We start from the raw sequence: 20,862 nt of genomic DNA, 5'->3' as shown, positions 1-20,862 counted from the left end.
AGCATCTCAAATACAGAACAAAATGGAGTCTCTTATGTTTACTTCTTTCTACATAGACACAGTAACAGTCTGATCTCTCTTTCTTTTCCCCACACTATTTACTTGTTTTTTAAACTATTGTTTAAAACTGCACATTTTAGATAATTTAATGTCACAAGTTTATAAATCAGACTGTTCGGCCTCCAGGGCTTGTTGTTATTTGTTTCTTTGTTACTTTCTGTGACTAATTCTGTAAAATCTGTATTACTATGGTATGTAACCACTGACGTCACTACTCAGATACACTAGAGGTAGGCTAACCATTTAACAGAGATTTCCCTAAATGTATCAAGCAAGTTAGTTAGTCTTCCACTTTGCACTGAGAAGCTCTGTGTGTTGTGGCATGCCTTTAATGCTGTAGGATACTACAATTCAGCCTTCACCTTGATTTCTCTTAATGCCTTTGTTTCCTGCTTGCGCTAGGCCTCAAGGTCAGTCAGAAGAGAGTAATGTTTTCTCGTCTTTCATGAGCATGTACACAGCACTGAACGTGTGTTCAGCCTTCTAGGTCCTCAAGAATATATCAGAGGTGTTCATAGCCTTCTATAAAAATGTTATTCCTAGATGTTTCTTTCAAAGTTCTGGCTAGAGTTTTATTTTTATTTTATTTAAAAAAATTTTTGAGATGGAATTCTGCTCCTATCTCCCAGGCTGGAGTGCAATGGCGTGATCTCAGCTCACTGCAAACTCTGCCTCCTGGGTTCAACTGATTCTCCTGCCTCAGCTTCCTGAGTAGCTGAGATTACAGGTGTGCACCACCATGCCCAGCTAATTTTTGTATTTTTAGTAAAAACGGGATTTCACCATGTTGGCCATGCTGGCCTCAAACTCCTGACCTCAGGTGATCCACCAGACTCAGTCTCTCAAAATGCTGGGATTAAAGGTATAAACCAGCACATGCAACTTTGGCTGGAGTTTTAAATTATCAGCTGGTATCAAAGTTTTTTTTTCTCCCATTTTTTTAATTGTAGGTTCAGTGGGTACATATGCAGAATTGTTACATGGGTAAATTGTGTTTCACTGGGGTTTGGTGTACGTACAATTTTGTTATCCAGGTAACAAATATGAGTGGAGTACCCAATATGAATTTTTACAATCTTCACCCTCCTCCCACCCTCAAGTACATATCGTGACTCTTTTTCCCCTCTTTCTGTCCAGTTATATTCAATGTTTAGCTCCCAGTTAGAATTGAGAATATGTGGTATTTGGTTTTCTGTTCCTGTGTTAATTTGTTTAGGATAATGACCTCCACGTGCACCCACGATGCTGCACAGGACATGATCTTGTTCTTTGTTATAAGTGCATACTATTCCATGGTGTATATATACCATATTTTCTTTATCCAGTGCATCATTGATGATCATCTAAGCTGGTTTCATGTCGTCATTATTGTGAATAGTGCTGAGATGGAAAAATGCATGCATTACTTTATGGTGGAGTGATTTACATTCATTTGGATGGGATGGGACCCACTGGGACCCAGTAATGGGATGGCTATGACAAACGATAGTTATTTTAAGTTTTTTGATAAATCTACAAATTTCTTTCCATAATGTCTGAACTATTTTACATTCCCACCATCAGTAAACGTTCCCTTTTTCTCTTTTCTCCACAACCTCTCCAACGTCTGTATTTTCTTTCTTTCCTTCTTCCCTTCCCTTCCCTTCCCTTCCCTCCCCTCCCCTCCCCTCCCCCTCCCCCTCCCCTCCCCTCCCCCCCTCCCTCCCTCCCTCCCTCCCTCCCTCCCTCCCTTCCTTCCTTCCTTCCTTCCTTCCTTCCTTCCTTCCTTCCTTCCTTTCTTGGATGAGTCTCACTTTATGTCCCATACTGATATACCGGCACATCACAGCTTATTGCAATCTCAAACTCCTGCACTCAAGTGATTCTCCTGACTCAGACCCCAAAAGTGTTGGAAATATAGGAATATGGGCTTAAGCTCATGCACCTGTCATTCAAAAAGAATTGTTAGCAATAGCCATACCAACTGGTATGAAATGATATCTCACCGTGGTTTTTATTTGCATTTATCTCCTAGTTAGTAATGTTGAGCTTTTTTTTCTTTTTTTTTTTTTATGCTTGGTAGCCATGTGCATGTCTTCTTTTGCGAAGAGTCTATTTATATCATTTGCCCATTTTTTAATAAAGCTGTTCGTGTTTTGCACATTGATTTGTTCCTTATAGATTCTGGATATTGGACCTTTGTCAGATCATAGCTTGCAAATAATTTATCTTCTTATATATGTTGTTTGTTTATTCTGTTGATAGTTTCTTTTGCTATGCAAAAGCTCTTTAGTCTAATTAAGTCCCACGTGTTAATTTTTGTTTTTATTGCAATTGCTTTTGAAGTCTTTGTCATGAAATCTTTGCCAACATTTATAGCCAGAATACTATTTCCTTACATTTTTGCTAAGGTTTTGATAGTTTTATGTCTTTTATTCAAATCTTAAATGCACTTGGAGTTAATATTTTATGTGGTGAGTGTAAGGGGTCCAGTTTCAATCTTCTGAATATGGCTGGTCAGTTATTCCAGCATGATTTATTAATATAGGCCGTTCTTTCTGCATTGTTTGTTATTGTTTACTGTGTCAAAATACAGATGGCTGTGGGTTTAACACATTATTTCTGGTCCTCTAACCTGTTTCATTTGTCTATATGTCTGTGTTTGTAGCAGTACCATGCGTTTTGGTTATGGTAGCCTTGTGGTATAGTTTGAATTAGAGTAGTGTAATGCCTCTGGCTTTGTTCTTTTTGCTTATGATTGCTTTGGCTATTAAGCTCTTTGGGGGTTCCATATGCTTTAGAATAGTTTTCTCTAATTCTTTGAAAAATAATGTTGGTAGTTTGATAGAAATAGCATTGAATTTGTAAGTTGCTTTGAGCAGTATGGCTATTTCAACAATATTATTGATTTCTACCCATGAGCAGGGAATGTTTTCCTGTTTGTTTATATCATCTCTGATTTCTTTGTTTTGCAATTCTCATTGAAGAGATCTTTCACCTCCCTGGTTAGTTGTCTTCCTATATGTATTATCTATTTGTGGCTATTGTGAAAGGGATTGTGTTCTTGATTTGGATCTTATCTTGGACATTTTAGATATGTAGAAATGCTATTGATTTTTGTACATTGACTTTGTATCCTGAAACCTTACTGAAGTTGTTTATCAGTTCTAGAAAACGTTGAGCAGAGACTATGGGATTTTCTAGCTATAGAATCATATCATATGCAGGGAGAAATAGTTTGACTTTCTATCTTCATATTTGGATGCTTTTTAATTTTTTTCCCTTGTTTAATTGCTCTGGGTAGGACTTCCAGTACTATGTTGAATAGAAATTATGACAGTAGGGATGCTTACTTTGTTCTGGTTCTCAGGGAGAATGAATCCAGCTTTTGCCACTTCATTATGATGTTGGCTGTAGTTTTGTCATAGATGGCTCTTATTAATTTGAGGTAGGTTCCTTTGATGCCTACTTTGTTGACGATTTTTAACACGAATGTATGCTGATTTTTATTAAAAGCCTTTTTTTGAGTCTATTGAAATGATCATGTGATTTCTGTGGGTTTTTTTGTTGTAGTTGTTGCTATTGTTTGTTCTGCTTATATGTTGAATCACATTTATTGATTTCCACTGTTATTCCATATGTTTAACCAACTTTGCATCCCAGGAATAAAACCTACTTGAACATGGTGCATTAGCATTTTGATGTGCTGTTGAAGTCAATTTGTTAGTATTTTGTTGAGGATTTTTGCATCTATGTTCATCAAGGATATTGGCCTGAAGTTTTGTTTGTGTTGTTTCTATACACCTGAATGATGCTGGCTTCATAGAATGAGTTAGGAAGTAGTCCTCCCTCATTGATTTTTGGGGAAGAATTTCTGTAGGGCATGTATTAGTAATTGTTTACATGTCTGGTATAATTCAACTGTGAATATATATGGTACAGGTTTTTGTTTTTATTTTTTTCTGCTTGATACGTTTCTTATTACCTCTTCATTTTTTGGAAGTCATTGTTGTTCTGTTCAGGTATTCAATTTGTTTATGGTTCAATCTTGGGAGGTTGTATTTTTTCCAGGAATCTTTCCTTTTCTTGTAGGTTTTCTGGATTGTGTGCATAAGTGATGTGCATAAAAGTCTTTAAGGATTTACTTTTTTTATTTCTGTATGATTGGTAGAAAAATTATCTTTGTTATTTCTGATTGTGTTTATTTGATTTGCCTCTATTTTTTTATCATTAGTCTCCTAGTTATTTTTCAGTCTTATTCCTTCAAATAATAAACTTTGATTTTATTGATGTTTCATGTGGATTTTTCCATCAATTTCATTAAATTTGCTCTGATTTTGGTTACTTCTTTTGCTAGCTTTGGGCTTAGCTTACTCTTATTTTTCTAGTTTTTCTATGTGTGATGCTAACTTGTTAATTTGAGATTTCTAACTTTTTGATATAGGCATTTAGTGCTATAAGCTTTCCTCTTAACACTTTTTACCCGTTTCCCAGAGATTCTGCTGTGTTGTATGTCTTCACTAATTTCAAAGGATTTGTTGAATTTTGCCTTAAGTTCATTGTTTACTCAAAAGTCATTCAGGAACAGGCTGTTTAATTTCTGTTTAATTGCATGGTTTTGAGAGATCTGATTGCCATTGACTTTTATTTTTATTGCACTATGATCTGGGTTGTTCTGATTTGGGGTTTTTTATTTGTTTGTTTTAGAATTGCTTTATAGCCCAGTGTGTGGTCAATATTAAAGTATGTGCCATGCACAGATGAAATAAATATATATTCCATTGCTGTTGGTTGGAGTATTTTGTAGATTTCTGCTAGGTCCCTTTGGCCAAGTGTCAAAATTTAGGTCTCAAATATCTTTGTTATATTTCTGCTTTGATGATTAGTCTAACATTGTCAGTGTGGTGTTGAAGTCTCTCACTACTCTCACTATCATTTTGTGGTTCTTTCTTAAAATGGCTATTTCGTCTTTCATCTCTTGTATTGTTTTATTGAATTTCATAGATTCCTTGGATTGGCTTTTAATTTTCCTCTTAATCTCAATGATCTTCATTGCCATCCAGATTCTGAATTCTATGTCTATCGTGTTGGTCATTTCAGTCTGGTTAAGAAAAATTGCTGGGGAGACTGTGGTTGTTTGGAGGTAAGAAGGCACTGTGGTTTTTAGAGATGCCAGAGGTTTTGCATTGGTCCTTTCTCATCTGTGTGGCCTGATATTCCTTTAATATTTGATGTTACTGTCCTTTGCGTAAGGCTTTTTGCTTTTGTATTCTTTGATGTCCTGAGGGTTTCACTGTGGTATAAATTGGGTTTCGTTGGTGGCTTTATATCTGGATGGAGCCTAGGCTCAACTGAGCACTCCTGGGCTGTGTGCTCTAACTCAGGGAGCTGAAACCATGCCTATGGCTTTTTCTCTTGTCCGTTAATGTTAAACACCTGCTGTGCCTAAAGGTTCGAGGTATTCCCAGTCCACTGGTGTCAAACTCTGATCAGAAGTGCCTGCAAATGCACTTGGTGGAGCAGCAGCACAGGGGAGATTTCCTCACATGGGTGTACATCAGCAGGAGGCAGTGGTGGTGACAGCTTATGTGCTTACACTAGCAAAGTAGCATGGAGAGGGCTGCAGGCACGTGTGCCAGTGGAGGCCCCTGTGCAGAAGCTCTTCAACTGTTAGGTGGTGTCTGCTGAAAGAGGTATGGTAGTGGCCTCTGGCAAGTGCTTCCTCTGGGCAGCCAAAACTGTGCTACAAGCAGCCAGCAGACATGGGGAGCACTTGAATCTGATTGGCCTCACCTGACCCCACAGGGAGCAGACATGGGGAGCACTCAGATCAGATTGACCACATCCCACAGGCAAGATAGCCCTGCTCTGATCAGGTCTGGCATCCAACAAATGCTAAAGCCACTTAGAGGAGTATCGCAATTCTTGAGGGATAGGTACCCATGGCGATGCTCCACTGCAGTTGTTCCCGCACCAGGCTCTGTTGGCTCTGTTCAAGCTGCAATTCTGTCTCTGCCAATTCTCTGGGCAGTTCTCCCTGCCACTCAAATGCTCATGGGGGTCATGGGTCTCCTGCAGCTAAGATTCTGAATGTCCATAGCAAGAATGAGCCACTCCACACTTCTTTCACTCACCACATTCCCAAAAACTGCTCAGGGTCCGGAACAAACCTTCATGCTTGACAACCACATGCAGGGTTCCCAGCTTCTTCTCCTTTGAATCTGGGACCTGCATCCCTTCAATGACTCTCAATGCCTTGGTTCCAAAGATCTGTTTGGATTGTGCCAGTATTCTTGGTGGTCTTGTCCCTTAGTAGTAGAAGTGTTTTCTGTCATATCTAGTTGATCATCTTACATCATTGTATTAAAAAGTGGACATTTTAAAAAAATTGCAGCTGATTGTTTTCAACTATCACCCTGAGGGCAAGGCTTTTCTCATAGAGCAAGCTTGGGGTTAGGTCAAATAATCACAGTGCTCTCTCTGTAGAAATTTTTCAGGAACTGTGTGATAGGCCAAATATTGAATAGGAATTTTAGAGAACCTGAACCCATCTAACCCTGCCTATGACTCTGAAGCTAATGCTTTTTATAACTATTTTTTGTCATAAAACTGCTAATTTTCAATGCTGTCACAGAGCTGGGAAGAGCAAAGGCGTAGTAGGCCATGTTAAAGTATCACACATCCTCCTGGTTGTACTGTGGTTTAGCTGTTTTCTTGAATAAATCCTTTTTAAATTGTTTCAAACTTTGGTTAATTTTTGGAGACCTGAAAAAAATTGACTTTGATAATTCTTTAAGAATTTTTATTAGTAATATTGGGGACAGAAGTTACAGATAGCTTTACTTTGCCATTAAAGGAAGTTCTGCCTCCATCAAACTACATTATATTTAATAATTCATAATAGAATACGGGCTCGGTGTGGTGACTCATGCCTGTAATCCCAGCACTTTGGGAGGCCAAGGCTGGTGGATCACCCGAAGTCAGGAGTTCGAGACCAGCCTGGCCAACAGGGCAACGCACCATCTCTACTAAAGATACAAAAAAATTAGCTGGGCATGGTGGCGGGTGCCTGTAATCGCAGCTACTCAGGGAGTTGAAGCAGGAGAATCGCTTGAACCCAGGAGGCAGAGGTTGCAATGAGCTGAGATAGCACCATTGCACTCCAGCCTGGGAGACAGAGTGAAACCCTGTGACAAAATAAATAAATTAATAAATTAACAATAATGATAATAATTTAGTATAGACCACCAGCTAATTACAGTATGTACTTAGTGGTATAAACATGATATATATATATGTGTGTGTGTCTATATGTGTGTATATATGTGTGAGTATATATATACACATACATTTAACATATATATACACACACACACATATAAACTTTAACCTTCACAACTATCCCATGAGACGGAAAATATTATCCCCATTTTATACAGGAGAAAACCGAACTATAGAGAGTTTAAGTCGACTAACCAATGTCAGTAAGAGGGAGAGCCTGATCTGAAACCAGGAAATATGTTTTCAGAGCCTGTGTGAATAACTATTATGTCTTCTATATTACCACATGCTGCTTTTCTTCTCCCCTCTCAGGTGTATGGCACTCTGGTCTAACATAGTCTTTGGTGTTATCCAGATCGCTCCCCTTCCAGTCCATCATGCTTGTGCCCAGTGCCTTTTTCATGCGTTATTTCACCAACTGCACTATCTTTCTAAATGTTACCCATTATTACCCTCACAATGTATACTTATTGTCTCTTTACATGCTTTACTAAATACTGTATAATTTCAAGACAACATTTATTCATAGCAATCCATAGAACACCATTACATTGTATAAATTGTCTGGGCATGCTGCCTCATGCTTATAATCCCAGCACTTTGGGATGCTAAGACAGTGGGAATGCCTGGGGACACGAGTTTGAGACCAGCCTGTGCAACACAGTGAGACCCCTCATTTCCACAGAAAAAAACTAAAAAAATTAAAAAGTCAGACGTGGTGGAGTGTACCCATAGTGCTAGCTACCTGGGAAGCTGAGCAGGTAGAATGGTTGAGTCCAGGAGGTTGAGGTTCCAGTGAGCCATGTTCACACCACTGCACACTTACCTGTGTGAGAGAGTGAGACCCTGTCTCTAAAAAAACCAAAAATTAAAATTTTAAATCATCTTTCTAATTTTATCATATGTACATCAAGGACAAAGTTGTACCTTATTTCCCATAGTCACTAGAAGAAATTCTGTGTTAAAAAGTCTGTAAAGATTGGATAAGTGAACAGACATTAATTCTCAAGAAACAATAATTTTTTTTACTATGTAACCTTACATATGATTTTAATATTCATTGTGATTGACCTTTATTATATAAAACTCTATTATATTTAAAACACTCTGATAGTAATGCCTTTAAATCATTCAAATTGTATACAAATGTTTCTTATATTCGCTTAGTAGTTGAAATATTTTCCAGTGCACCTTATTTTTTATTTTTTATTTAATTTAATTTTTTTTTATTATACTTTAAGTTCTAGAGTACATGTGCACAACATGCAGGTTTGTTACATATGTATACATGTGCCAAGTTGGTGTGCTACACCCATTAGCTCGTCATTTACATCAAGTGTATCTCCTAATGCTATCCTTCCCCGCTGACCCCTCCCCACAATAGGCCCTCTTATGTGATGTTCCCCTTCCTGTGTCCAAGTGATCTCATTGTTCAATTCTCCCCTATCAGTGAGAATATGCAGTGTTTGGTTTTCTGTTCTTGCGATAGTTTGCTGAGAATGATGGTTTCCAGCTGCACCCACGTCCCTACAAAGAACACGAGCTCATCCTTTTATAAGGCTGCATAGTATTCCATGGTGTATATGTGCCACATTTTCTTAATCCAGTCTGTCACTGATGGACATTTGGGTTGATTCCAAGTCTTTGCTATTGTGAATAGTGCTGCAATAAACATACATATGCATGTGTCTTTAGAGCAGCATGATTTATAATCCTTTGGGTATATACTCAGTAATGGGATGGCTGGGTCAAATGGTACTTCTAGTTCTAGATCCTTGAGGAATTGCCACACTGTTTTCCACAATGGTTGAACTAATTTACAGTCCCACCAACAGTGTAAAAGTGTTCCTATTTCTCCATATCCTCTCAAGCACTTGTTGTTTCCTGACTTTTTAATGATTGCCATTCTAACTGGTGTGAGATGGTATCTCATTGTGGTTTTGATTTGCATTTCTCTGATGGTGAGTGATGATGAGCGTTTTTTCATGTGTCTGTTGGCTGTATGAATGTCTTCTTTAGAGAAGTGTCTGTTCATATCCTTTGCCCACTTTTTGTTGGGGCTGTTTGCTTTTGTCTTGTAAATTTGTTTGAGTTCTTTGTAGGTTCTGGATATTAGCCCTTTGTCAGATGAGTAGATTGCAAAAATTTTCTCCCATTCTGTAGGTTGCCTGTTCACTCTGATGGTAGTTTCTTTTGCTATGCAGAAGCTTTTTAGTTTAATTAGATCCCATTGGTCAATTTTGGCTTTTGTTGTCATTGCTTTTGGTGTTTTAGACATGAAGTCCTTGCCCATGCCCATGTCCTCAATGGTATTACCTAGGTTTTCTTCTAGGGTTTTTATGGTTTTAGGTCTAACATTTAAGTCTCTAATCCATCTTGAATTAATTTTCGTATAAGGAGTAAGGAAAAGATCCAGTTTCAGCTTTCTACATATGACTAGCCAATTTTCCCATAACCTTTTATTAAATAGGGAATCCTTTCCCCATTTCTTGTTTTTGTCAGGTTTGTCAAAGATCAGATGGCTGTAGATGTGTGGTATTATTTCTGAGGGCTCTGTTCTGTTCCATTGGTCTATATCTCTGTTTTCATACCAGTACCATGCTGTTTTGGTTACTGTAGCCTTTTAGTAGAGTTCGAATATATAGCATCAGGTAGCATGATGCCTCCAGCTTTGTTCTTTTGGCTTAAGATTGTCTTGGCAATATGGGCTCTTTTTTTGGTTCCACATGAATTTTAAAGCAGTTTTTTTCCAATTCTGTGAAGAAAGTCATTGGTAGCTTAATAGGGATGGCACTGAATCTATAAATTACCTTGGGTAGTATGGTCATTTCACGATATTGATTCTTCCTATCCATGAGAATGGTATGTTATGTTCTTCCATTTGTTTATGTCCTCCTTTATTCCACTAAGCAGTGGCTTGTAGTTCTTCTTGAAGAGGTCCTTCACATCCCTTGTAAGCAGCACACAATTAAACAGGAAAATAAAGTATCCTGGTTGCCTAGCTGATGTCATAAGTTTAAACCATAATTATATTATTATTTTTTCACAATTTTTCCCCTCATTATGTTAGACATTTCTAAGAATTGATTTCAATGAGCAATATTTGCAAGATTTCTCAGATAAATCACAATACTGGAATTAATTTCCCACAACTTTGTCACATATAACATATTAGACACATGTTTAGATTTTATTTGTTCCACTTGGTCCATATGTTACACTGAAGTTTGATGTATTTGTGGAGAATATAGAAAAAAAATTATACTCCTTATTTTAAGAAGCTTTATGGTAAAAATAAATGTATCATTATATCTACTTATCTTCTAATATGATAATTTTGTTTGGAATCCATTTGTTGTAATTAATTTTTAAGCTTTTATGATTCACATATTTTTCATCTTTCATTTGCAGGAGTGTGTAGGTGTAATATTACTGCAAGTTACATAGATCTCTGGGAAGACAATATTTTACAAAACTTCAGTCACTTAAAAACATACGAATCTATGGAGAGACTGTAAACAAAAAATGCTCTAAAAGGGTTTGAGCTATAAGTTTTTATATTAAGGATGTTTATATTTGACATTCACTTCAGAAAGAGGAGATAGGAAGATTTAAACAGCCAGCATGCCAAAACTAGTTTTTCCTGAAATGGCTTTTACAACGATCACATCTGGTTCATCTAATTAGGTTTGCAACTGTCATACCTTCAGCATTCACATTTTATAGGAGTGCACTTATCAACATAGTCAGAACAGGGTCTCTTTTATTTTTTTAAATGATAACAATATATAATCCTTAGTATTTTGCTTTGGTTGTTGTTCTATTTGCTTTACTTTATGTTTTACATTTTTCTAAACACCAACATTTTTCTTCTTATTTATTTGGATGTAGAATCTCTGGCTAGAGTTTCTTATTTCTTGATTGTAATTCTAATTTCAATGTTCATATACCCTGTGAGTGTGATTTGTCTCAGCATGGAATATCATGCTTATTTCAAAGAAGACTCCCTTCATATTTCTTGCAAGACTTGCAGTGTTTCCAAGAATCTGCTCAGCAGGGAATAGCACTTTATAGAGGCCCTATGTTTTGCTGCTTCATCTGACAATTTCTGTGTTTACACAGAGTGGCATGCAGATGGCGAATATAAATATTCCATGAACTTGGGCTGAGTTTTCTAGTCTTTTCTTGTTTTATAAGTAAAAACTCAAATGACATTGAAATACCTCTAAAATATTAGATAAACTGGAGATTAGTTTATCTCCAGTTGATGCAGGCACAAAAATTGTTTAAACATAAAACAAATTAGAAAATTCCAGTGAAGACATCATAGTATAAAAGCATCCATTGGTGATAATTGATATTATTTTTTAATATAAACTCAACTAATGTTTCAAAATAAAAAAAGTTAAGGTATACAAGAGTCAGTGAGAATGCCAAAAGAAATTATTTAAAGAGTCATAAACAGACATTACTTTATAAAGACAGATGTTACTGTTTTATAAATACTCTCATGATTGGTATCATAGTCAAAGTCTCTAGAATCTTAATATGGTGCTGTTCCACTATTTCTGGGCTGATTACTTGAATAAGATACTTGAAACCTTTATTCTTAAAAATGCCTCATTCTAAACAGATCTTTTGTAGACACATATTTGTCTATATGAGCCCAATCTTTTCACCAGCATAATGATTATAATTGTTTTAAAGTGTTCATGAGTTTTAGCTATAATTAAATTAGATGATACAAATATAAGTGCACTGAAGTGAATAAACATAATTAGATGGATGGATAGATGATAGATAGAAAGATGTTATTGCTGTTGTTATTACTATGGCCTTCTAAAGGTTTATTCTTCAAACTTTTCAAGTTACTGGTGCTGGGAATAAGTAAAAAATGGCTACTCAATAAAACTTTCAACCAAACACAGTATAAGTAGTGTACATCTAGCAGATTACCCACAGTCTTCCTCTCTCCCTTTTTGAAGGAGACCTGTCCTTTCTCTTAATCTGTAATACATGAGGCTTACTGGCAACACCTCAGGGCACAGTTCAATAGTTGAGGTAGAGACACTTGCTTAATCAAAAACTCCTCTCCTGGAATTGAAATTTAAAAAGCAAATGAGGGAGAGAAAGAGAGAGATAGGATTCTGTTTCCCAGAGGTATTTAGATGCCATGCTTCTCACCATGTGGGCCTATTAGTTCAAAGGAAGCCTTTTAGCAGAGACAGATAATGAAACAACAGAAGAGGTGGACAAAGAGATTCAGAGAGACTTATATCTGTGTATGTGTTCCCAGAACCTATTCACTCACAATGCCCCACCTCACTTCCCTTGTCTTCCATGACACATTCTTGAATCTTTGATTACAAGTTGCATTCTGTTTTTAAGGTAGGTAAAATTAATTTTTCAACTTATAACCAAGAATCCTAATGTAGAAAATAAATAGTAACAACTGGTTCCCTCTATGTTTGTTAGGGCTCCAGCAATAACATACCACACCCTGGGTGGCCTAAGTAACAGAAATTTATTGCATTTTCTACACTAACCAGACTGCTACATCAAGGTCAAAGTCTTGACTGCTTGAATGGAAAAGAATGGCAAACAAAATCTCTGGATGGGGTTGTCTGAAATCAGTATCCTTTACAATCTTGAAATCTCGGTCCTCCTGAGATCTATAGGTCTGCAAAAGAAGCCCCCTCCTTCTTTTTTCCTGTTAAAAGCTACTTCCCCTTCTTGCTTATACAGGTTGCAGAAGCTTCTGCTATGCAATGCGTACACCTCTCCGGATCTATTTTCACCATCCTCCCCTGCCACCAGAACAATAATTAACATCAGGTAACAACATATGTAGGAATTTTGGAGTTATTAGAAAATAGCATTTCAGAAGCAAGATAGAGTGACATCCAACTGTAATATTTCTCAAACCTTAGAAACACAGGTTTAAATGTGATAATACAAGGATTTATCATCAGGGCCTGATGGTAATCTCCTGAATAACAAGTAATGACCTCTTGCCCAGTTGTCAAACCTGAGTCAGTTATTAGAACTACATCAAAGGGAGGGTAGGACCTTCTAACACCACGGGAATTATTTGAAGTAAATATTTTAATGGTCATTCATCAAAGAGACTTATGGCTATTTACTCTGGTACCTGTAATGTAATAAAAGGTAAACACCTAACCATTTTCAGAATATTTGGCACAGAATCTGAGATGTCATTGATATCCAGGCACATATTACCACAGACCTTCTTTTATAGTGAAGACATACAAGATCAAGTAATAAATGGAATCCTGCTTTATATCTGGCTTACAAGTGAGTCTGTTAGTCTGCTCACACCATTTTCCTAGTTCTTAAATAGATAACTGGAATGGATATATTTGTTAGTTGACAGAGACCACACATTTCTTAGTTCCTTGGTCCATAAGGTAAGAGTTATCACAGCATAGAAAGCCAAGTGGAAACTTCTAAGACACTCTTCCTATCCCAATCTCTACATGCATACATATAGCCTGCAGAAAATTAGTAAATAAAATACAATGTCACCTCCCTGGTAGAAGAGCATAGATTAATACCACCTTTAAAAACCTGAAAGAACCAGGAGTAGTTACACCTATCTCATCCAAATTTATTTAATAGTCTTGTACCTGCAAAAACTAGGTATAAGGATTACAGTAGGTTAATTCAGATAATTAGCAGCCCAAATTTAGTTATGGTGTCAGAGATGAGAAGATTTACTCATAGATGATTAACACAGCCTCCAATATAATGCTGGTACCTTTGAACTGCCAAATGAACTTTTCCAATCCTAATCAAAAAGAAGGACCAGAAACAATTTGTATGCATATGATAAGAGCAAAAATAAATGTTTTCTGCCTTCCCCTAGGGCTATATGAACTCTCTTGACTGCTATAATAATATAGTCCTAAGGAATTTGAACCAGCTGAACATTATATATAACATAATTTTTGTATACTGAACTATCAAGTATACTTATACTTGGAGTTCCAGAAGAATAATAGAAAGAGAGCAGGCCAAAAGAAATATTAGAATAATACGGTCTAAGAATTTTACAAATTAATAATGGCACCAAAGCACAGATCCATGAATCCCAGAAAAGAAATATTCAGAAATAAAAGACACTAAACTATTGCTATGTACACTAACAGGGATTATATTTTATAAGAAAAAAACTAGTGTCAAAAACCACTAAGCTATTCCATATAACTTTTGTATATATGACTTTTGTGAAATACAAAAAATGTAGTTTTTGAGATTAGATCAGTTAATTTTTGGATTAAGGATGAGGAAACAGGTTAACTACAAAGGAGCAACACAAGATCATATTTTCAGGTAATTAAACTGTTATGTATCATGATTTTGGTGGTAGATATATGAGTACATTTGTCAAAATTGGTACAATTATACATCACAAATAAGGAATTTTATTGTTTCCAAATTTAAAACAATAAATTTTAAAATTATAGTGTCCATTGCTTTGCATTCTATTTCTGTTTCTAAAGTATGTGTGTACATATATTACATATATATGTATATTTCTTCTTTACTCAGTCCATGTCTTTGATTCATTCAAAATTTATATTTTTAGTAATGAAGAGTTAATGATGAATTTATTAAAGAGGTGGGGAAATATAGAAACATTTAAAATATCTTTAGAAATTTAGGGAAAGTGTTGATAGTAGCAAATGCTTTAGCATCCAGTTGCTAATGTCATGTACCCTTTTTTAAAAAACAATGTTTATAAAGTGACAGGTAAAAGGAAGAGTTCTCATGTTCATGGATGTTCACTATTTTGAAATAGTTTTCTATGTTTCAGGACATTCCTATGTTATGTATTTATTTTCCTCCATAGAGAAATCAAAATACTCCAGTTGTGGACCATTCTTTTATCTGAGATACGTGAATATTATCTAGGCTCTAATCTCATTAAACACATCTATGAAACAGTAAAAACTGGAAGTTAAGTAGACAAAATTTGGACAAATCTTTCAGGTTTTTTATGGCAGAGTATTGGAAATGAAAATGATACAAAATCCACAATAGTTATAAGGTTGATACTTTTTATAAAATTATGTTCTACAGTTTAATATTACTTTAAGAAATTAAAATTATAGATTATAAAATTAAAACATGAAAAGAATCAGTCTTCGAGATGGTAGAATGTTTTAAGAAAAATTACCTCTTGGTTCAGCTCTTTTGCCATTTTAATGACCTCACTACATATTTACACTAAAGTAATATTGTTTAATACACTGTTTCCCTATATAAGACTCTGCTGAAATATCAGATAACAGAGTTTAGAGTCAGATTGCTATTTAATAGATCATCAGGAAATCAAAAGCATTGTTTAAATAATATATATAGATTTTATTTGTGTTATATATATAAGTTTAAAAAGCCAAAATATAATTTATTTATGGTAGTAATCTTTACCCCTTTCTCTCTTTCCTTCTTTCAACTCTGTTTCTGAAAGTTTATCTATATGTCACTGTCAGAGAAATAATTCCTGAAAATATCTCTAGAGATTAAGTAAAATAATTATTCATTAGAAAATTGTTTTGTTTCATTTTTCAATGACTGGCATGGAAATTGGAGATCATAACACAACCCATTATGTATGGATGGCAAAGATAATAAAATAGAATATTTAGTGGAGTTCCCTAAAATTGTGAGGTATATTTACTTGAAAGAGATATGTGTTTAAATACAAAAAATAATCTAACATCATAAATGGAGAAATTGTGCTGCCACAACTGAACAGATATATTTTTCTTCCACTTTTTAGGTAAAATTCCCATGGGGAATAAAGTAGAAGGGATTTGATTTCTAGATCAGATTCCTCTGTTCAGTAGTTTTGGTGATTTACCCTAATGTGATCTTCCCACTTAGTAGAGAATCTGGAGATGAGACAATAGGGAAGCAGCAAAGGAATTTAAAGCAGCATGGCTATCAGTAGGGAGTGTTTCTATCTCCCTGGGAGCAGTCGCAATTATTTGAAATGCTATTGAGCAAATGCTGTGATTTGCTCTAATTCTTGTCTTCCCCACCACTACAGATCCCTCCTCCTTTTGGTTGAAAAACTAACAACAACAACGAAAAGAGTACCTTTTTTTAAAAAGTGAGTATTTTTTCAGCTTTAGAGGGTATATTTACCCATGAAAGCTTCTTTTGGCCTAACATGCATTTATGGTGATGTGTTATTAAAAAAGGGAAGTGTTGCCTCTTCCAGTTGTTAAAATCCCTTTTTCTATCTCGATAGTCTAGGAATTTAGATTTACAGAGTGCCAATAGAAGCCCAGGTTTCTATCATAGACAACTATCTTAACCGCACTAATCAAATTCAAGAATGGTGCTAAATACTACAAAGCTTCCATATGTAACCATTCAATCTGAATTCTAACAGTAAGTATACAAACATAAATATTTGATAATTTGAATTGTATTATATATGCTGGCAATATTTACACAGAGATCCAGGATGTGCACCAAGAAAATCTGAGCAATTTAGATGTCCCATTTCTTCTCAATTCCTATAGGAGGTAAAAGAGAATGGGGTAGCTTGAATTGTTTTCTTGCTACTTAGGTTAGACAAAGAAGGCTCTCTTTAGTGACAAATTTCTTTCTTAATCTCTTTGAAACCAGTCTTTTGGAAGACTAGAAAAATATGCTATGAAAAATATTAATAACAACAAACTCATCAAAACAATCTTGAAAACACCAAGGGAACACAGAAGCTCAAACTTACCGACTTTGAAAAGGTGAGCATGTATGACACAGTTCTATCAATTTTTATTTTATAACAATATTGTTACCTTATTGACTTCAGTTATCTGATATGTACATTCTTAAAAAAGGTATTAATATTACTTTTTAATATAGAAGGCGCTGGAGTTCTTCACTGGTACAAATTAAACTTTAAAATAAAAGTCAATAAATACACAATAACTAGTTTGTACTTTCAAACTTTGAGACTTTAGTATAATTGAAAATGTGATTACTGCTGATAAATACCTGCAAAAATCCCAATTCAAAGGCAACAAGTTCTTTTGCTAAAACATAGAGTTTGAAGGATCAACTTACAGGAAATATTAAACAGAGGGATGTTTCTTTGATTTCCAAACAACTCATTTATACTAGATGTGTTTCTTACATCATTTAATGGCACAAGTGTACTTCTGCATTGTTTGCAATAGCTACCTGATTTATCACTTCATTGAAGTTTTATTAAAAGGTTCAGTTTGATGTATTTTATCTTTCTACACTCACATAAAAAGGACTTAGAAGTTCAAAATAATTCAGCACTGCGGAAAATAATAAGAGAAAATTGCACTGGATTTGGAGGTCTTTCTAGAGATTAAAAAAAAATAAATAAATAACTAATAGCCAGTTAGCAAATGTCAACTGAAAATAAAATGCTAAAGCAGAAACTAACCAATAAATGTTTCTGCAGTTGTTTGACAAGTGCATAAAAATGACAAGAAATACTATAGAATCTGTACAATGACAATGAAAATTATTTGGAACATTTGTGTGTAATATACATGTACATGTATTCATCTTTAAAATGTTGAAACATAACACAATTTTTTTTGATATATACATCCTCAAATATGCCAACCCTCTAATTATTGAGGATTTTCAGGTTACATTAACAGCAAAATTTATCACTTTAAAATATTGTCTTTTAGGCGCTGTTAAAATATAGCAGTATAGTATGTTGTAATGGAATTAGAAGACCTCATTGAAACATTTTTCTTCTATATCCTAGTGTGTATATTTTTTTCTAGAGAGAAACTGAAGATCATGGTTCCTGTTTTTTGTTTTGTTTTGTTTTGTTTTTAATATCCAGTAGTACAGAGAACACGGGTGATAATTTGACATCTCAATGATGAGTCTATAAAGAGGCTGCAGAGAAAAACAAAACAGGAAAGTCATCACAATTTTGTCATTAAAGATAAATAGAATAAATTGCATATTATTTCAATAAGATATAAGGAGAAATTTTACAAGTTTTAGTTCATTGTAAAGATGATAATATAAGAATTAAGGTTCTTCATCAGAAACAGGTCAGCAGCTGTGGGATGGGGGATTAAATAAGAGCTTTGTCTTGTAGATTATATGTCCAGGTTACCTTTCAGACTTTTCTACAGCAAAAAACTGGAAGAAGACAGAAACATGTTTAAAGTTTATGAAACACATCTGGAGAATTAAGATCTCCCCTTCACTTTCTCTCTTTCCTTCTCTATTTCTGTCACATGCTCTGTTTTTATTCATTGTTATTATTATACTTTAAGTTCTGGGATACATGTGCAGAATGTGCAGCTTTGTTACATAGATATAAATGTACCATGGTCATTTGTTGTACCCATAAACCCATCATGTAGGTTTTAAGCACAGCATGCGTTAGGTATTTGTTCTAATGCTCTTTCTCCCCTTGCACCCCACCCCCTGATAGGCCCCGATGTGTGATGTTCCTCTCCCTGTGTCCATGTGTTCTCATTGTTCAGAATAAAATATCTAAAAATACAACTTACAAGGGACATAAAGGACTTCTTCAAGGAGAACTACAGACCACTGCTCAAGGAAATAAGAGAGGACACAAATAGAAAAACGTTCCATGCTCATGGATAGGAATAATTAATATCATGAAAATGGCCATACTGGCCCAAGTAACTTATAGATTCACTGCTATTCCCATCAAACTACCATTGACTTTCCTCACAGAATTAGAATAAACTACTTTACATTTCATATGGATCTAAAATGAGCCCATACAGCAAAGACAATCCTAAGCAAAAAGAACAAAGCTGGAGGCATTACACTACCTGATTTCAAACTAAACAAGCCTACAGTAACCAAAACAGCATGGTACTAGTACCAAAACAGATATATAGGCCAATGGAACAGAATAGAGGTCTCAGAAATAACACCACACATCTACAACCATCTGATCTTTGACAAACCTGATAAAAATCAAGCACTGTAGAAAACATTCCCTACTCAATAAATGGTGTTGCAAAAACAGGCTAGTCATATGCAGAAAACTGAAACTTGACCCCTTCCTTAACACCTTATACAAAAATTAACTCAAGATGGATTAAAGACTTGAATTAAGACCTAAAACCATAAAAACCCTAGAAGAAAACCTAGGTGATATCATTCAGGACATAAGCATGAGCAAAGGCTTCATGACTTAAACAGCAAAAGCAATGGCAACAAAAGCCAAAATTGACAAATGGGATCTAATTAAACTAAGAGCTTCTGCACAGCAAAATAAACTACCATCAGAGTAAACAGGCAACCTAGAGAATAGAAGAAAATTTTTGCAATCTATCCCTCTGACAAAGGTCTAATATCCAGAATCTACAAGGAACTTAAACAAATTTACAATAAAAATCAACCCCATTGAAAAGTGGGTGAAGGATATGAACAGACACTTCTTAAAATATTTCTGCTTTTCAAGAGGTTACAGTTTCTTAAAGGTGATAAAGTCATGATCTACTTATGATTATTTTTAATGCAAAGATGTTTATGTGGGTACCGAATTCAAAGGAAGCATATAACTCTCACAGAATGAGGAAGTGGGCTAGAGAGTAGGTAGCCAGTGAAAGGTCTTTAATTTTATGTTCTGATTAGGAATTTAATATAGAAACTCCATATAAACGTTTAAACATTCCAGAAATGTATAAAGAAAGAAGTCTTATATAATCATATGAATCAGATATACAATGAAATATATGTAATGGCTGCTTACTCTATCCATATCTATATGTTTACTTATCTATCTATAATTCCACCCATATATCTTTGTACTCCCTTATGTATTTTTCTATAAAAACATCAAGTAGAAATCACTGTTTATATATTTACACACTGTGTTCACCTCACAATATTATTGTGAATATTTATTTATCATGTAATATACCTTAAAGCATAATTTTCATGACAGCATGTTCAATCTTATTTATGTAATTTATAAATTTTTTCATGTTGAATATTAAATTATATATCTATATTATGATTAAGTTCCTTTTAACAACTTTCTTGCCTATAACTCTAATTACCAATGAAAAATAAATTACCAGAAATAGAATTGTTCTTGAAATGCCTTGCCTAATCATACTATTGAAACTTTAAACTACTTTCTTCCCCTATCTGCAGTATATGTATATACCAAAGAATAATTTTTTAAAAAATCATATGCAGTACTACACATCTCATTAACCATGGCCTTTTCACATTTATATCTCTGTTGCTCAGCAGAGTGCCTTGAGCACAGCAAAAGTTTAACAAATGTTTGTTTTATTAGGTGGTTTCTTTAAACCTCCTGGAGATGGTATAGCTAAAGTGGTATTTATTCGAATAATCTTATTGAAAATTCTTCCATTTAACAATATTGTTATAAATTGGTTACAAAAATTGACTGATTTTTATTTATCAATAAGTCATTCTGCTTATTTCTTGAGGAATGTAAAACTTAATATTATGCTAACTCATAATTGAGTTATGATTGAGCTGATT

General features: G+C 34.9%; 1 long non-coding RNA gene across 1 annotated transcript in view; it reads left to right on the top strand.

Annotated features, from left to right (window-relative positions):
- The first annotated feature begins 16,337 nt into the window (after window positions 1-16,337).
- Window positions 16,338-20,862, top strand: part of LOC105484611 (uncharacterized) — a 151,133-nt gene continuing 146,608 nt past the window's right edge. Inside the window, exons 1-2 of the long non-coding RNA XR_011612147.1 lie at window positions 16,338-16,459; window positions 16,984-17,099. This is a non-coding gene — a long non-coding RNA (uncharacterized lncRNA). The remainder of the gene's footprint in view (window positions 16,460-16,983; window positions 17,100-20,862) is intronic.

This window comes from Macaca nemestrina, chromosome 1 (assembly GCF_043159975.1).
Source record: "Macaca nemestrina isolate mMacNem1 chromosome 1, mMacNem.hap1, whole genome shotgun sequence".
In the NCBI taxonomy this organism is placed as follows: domain Eukaryota; kingdom Metazoa; phylum Chordata; class Mammalia; order Primates; family Cercopithecidae; genus Macaca; species Macaca nemestrina.
This window is presented reverse-complemented; position numbering and strand designations above follow the sequence as displayed.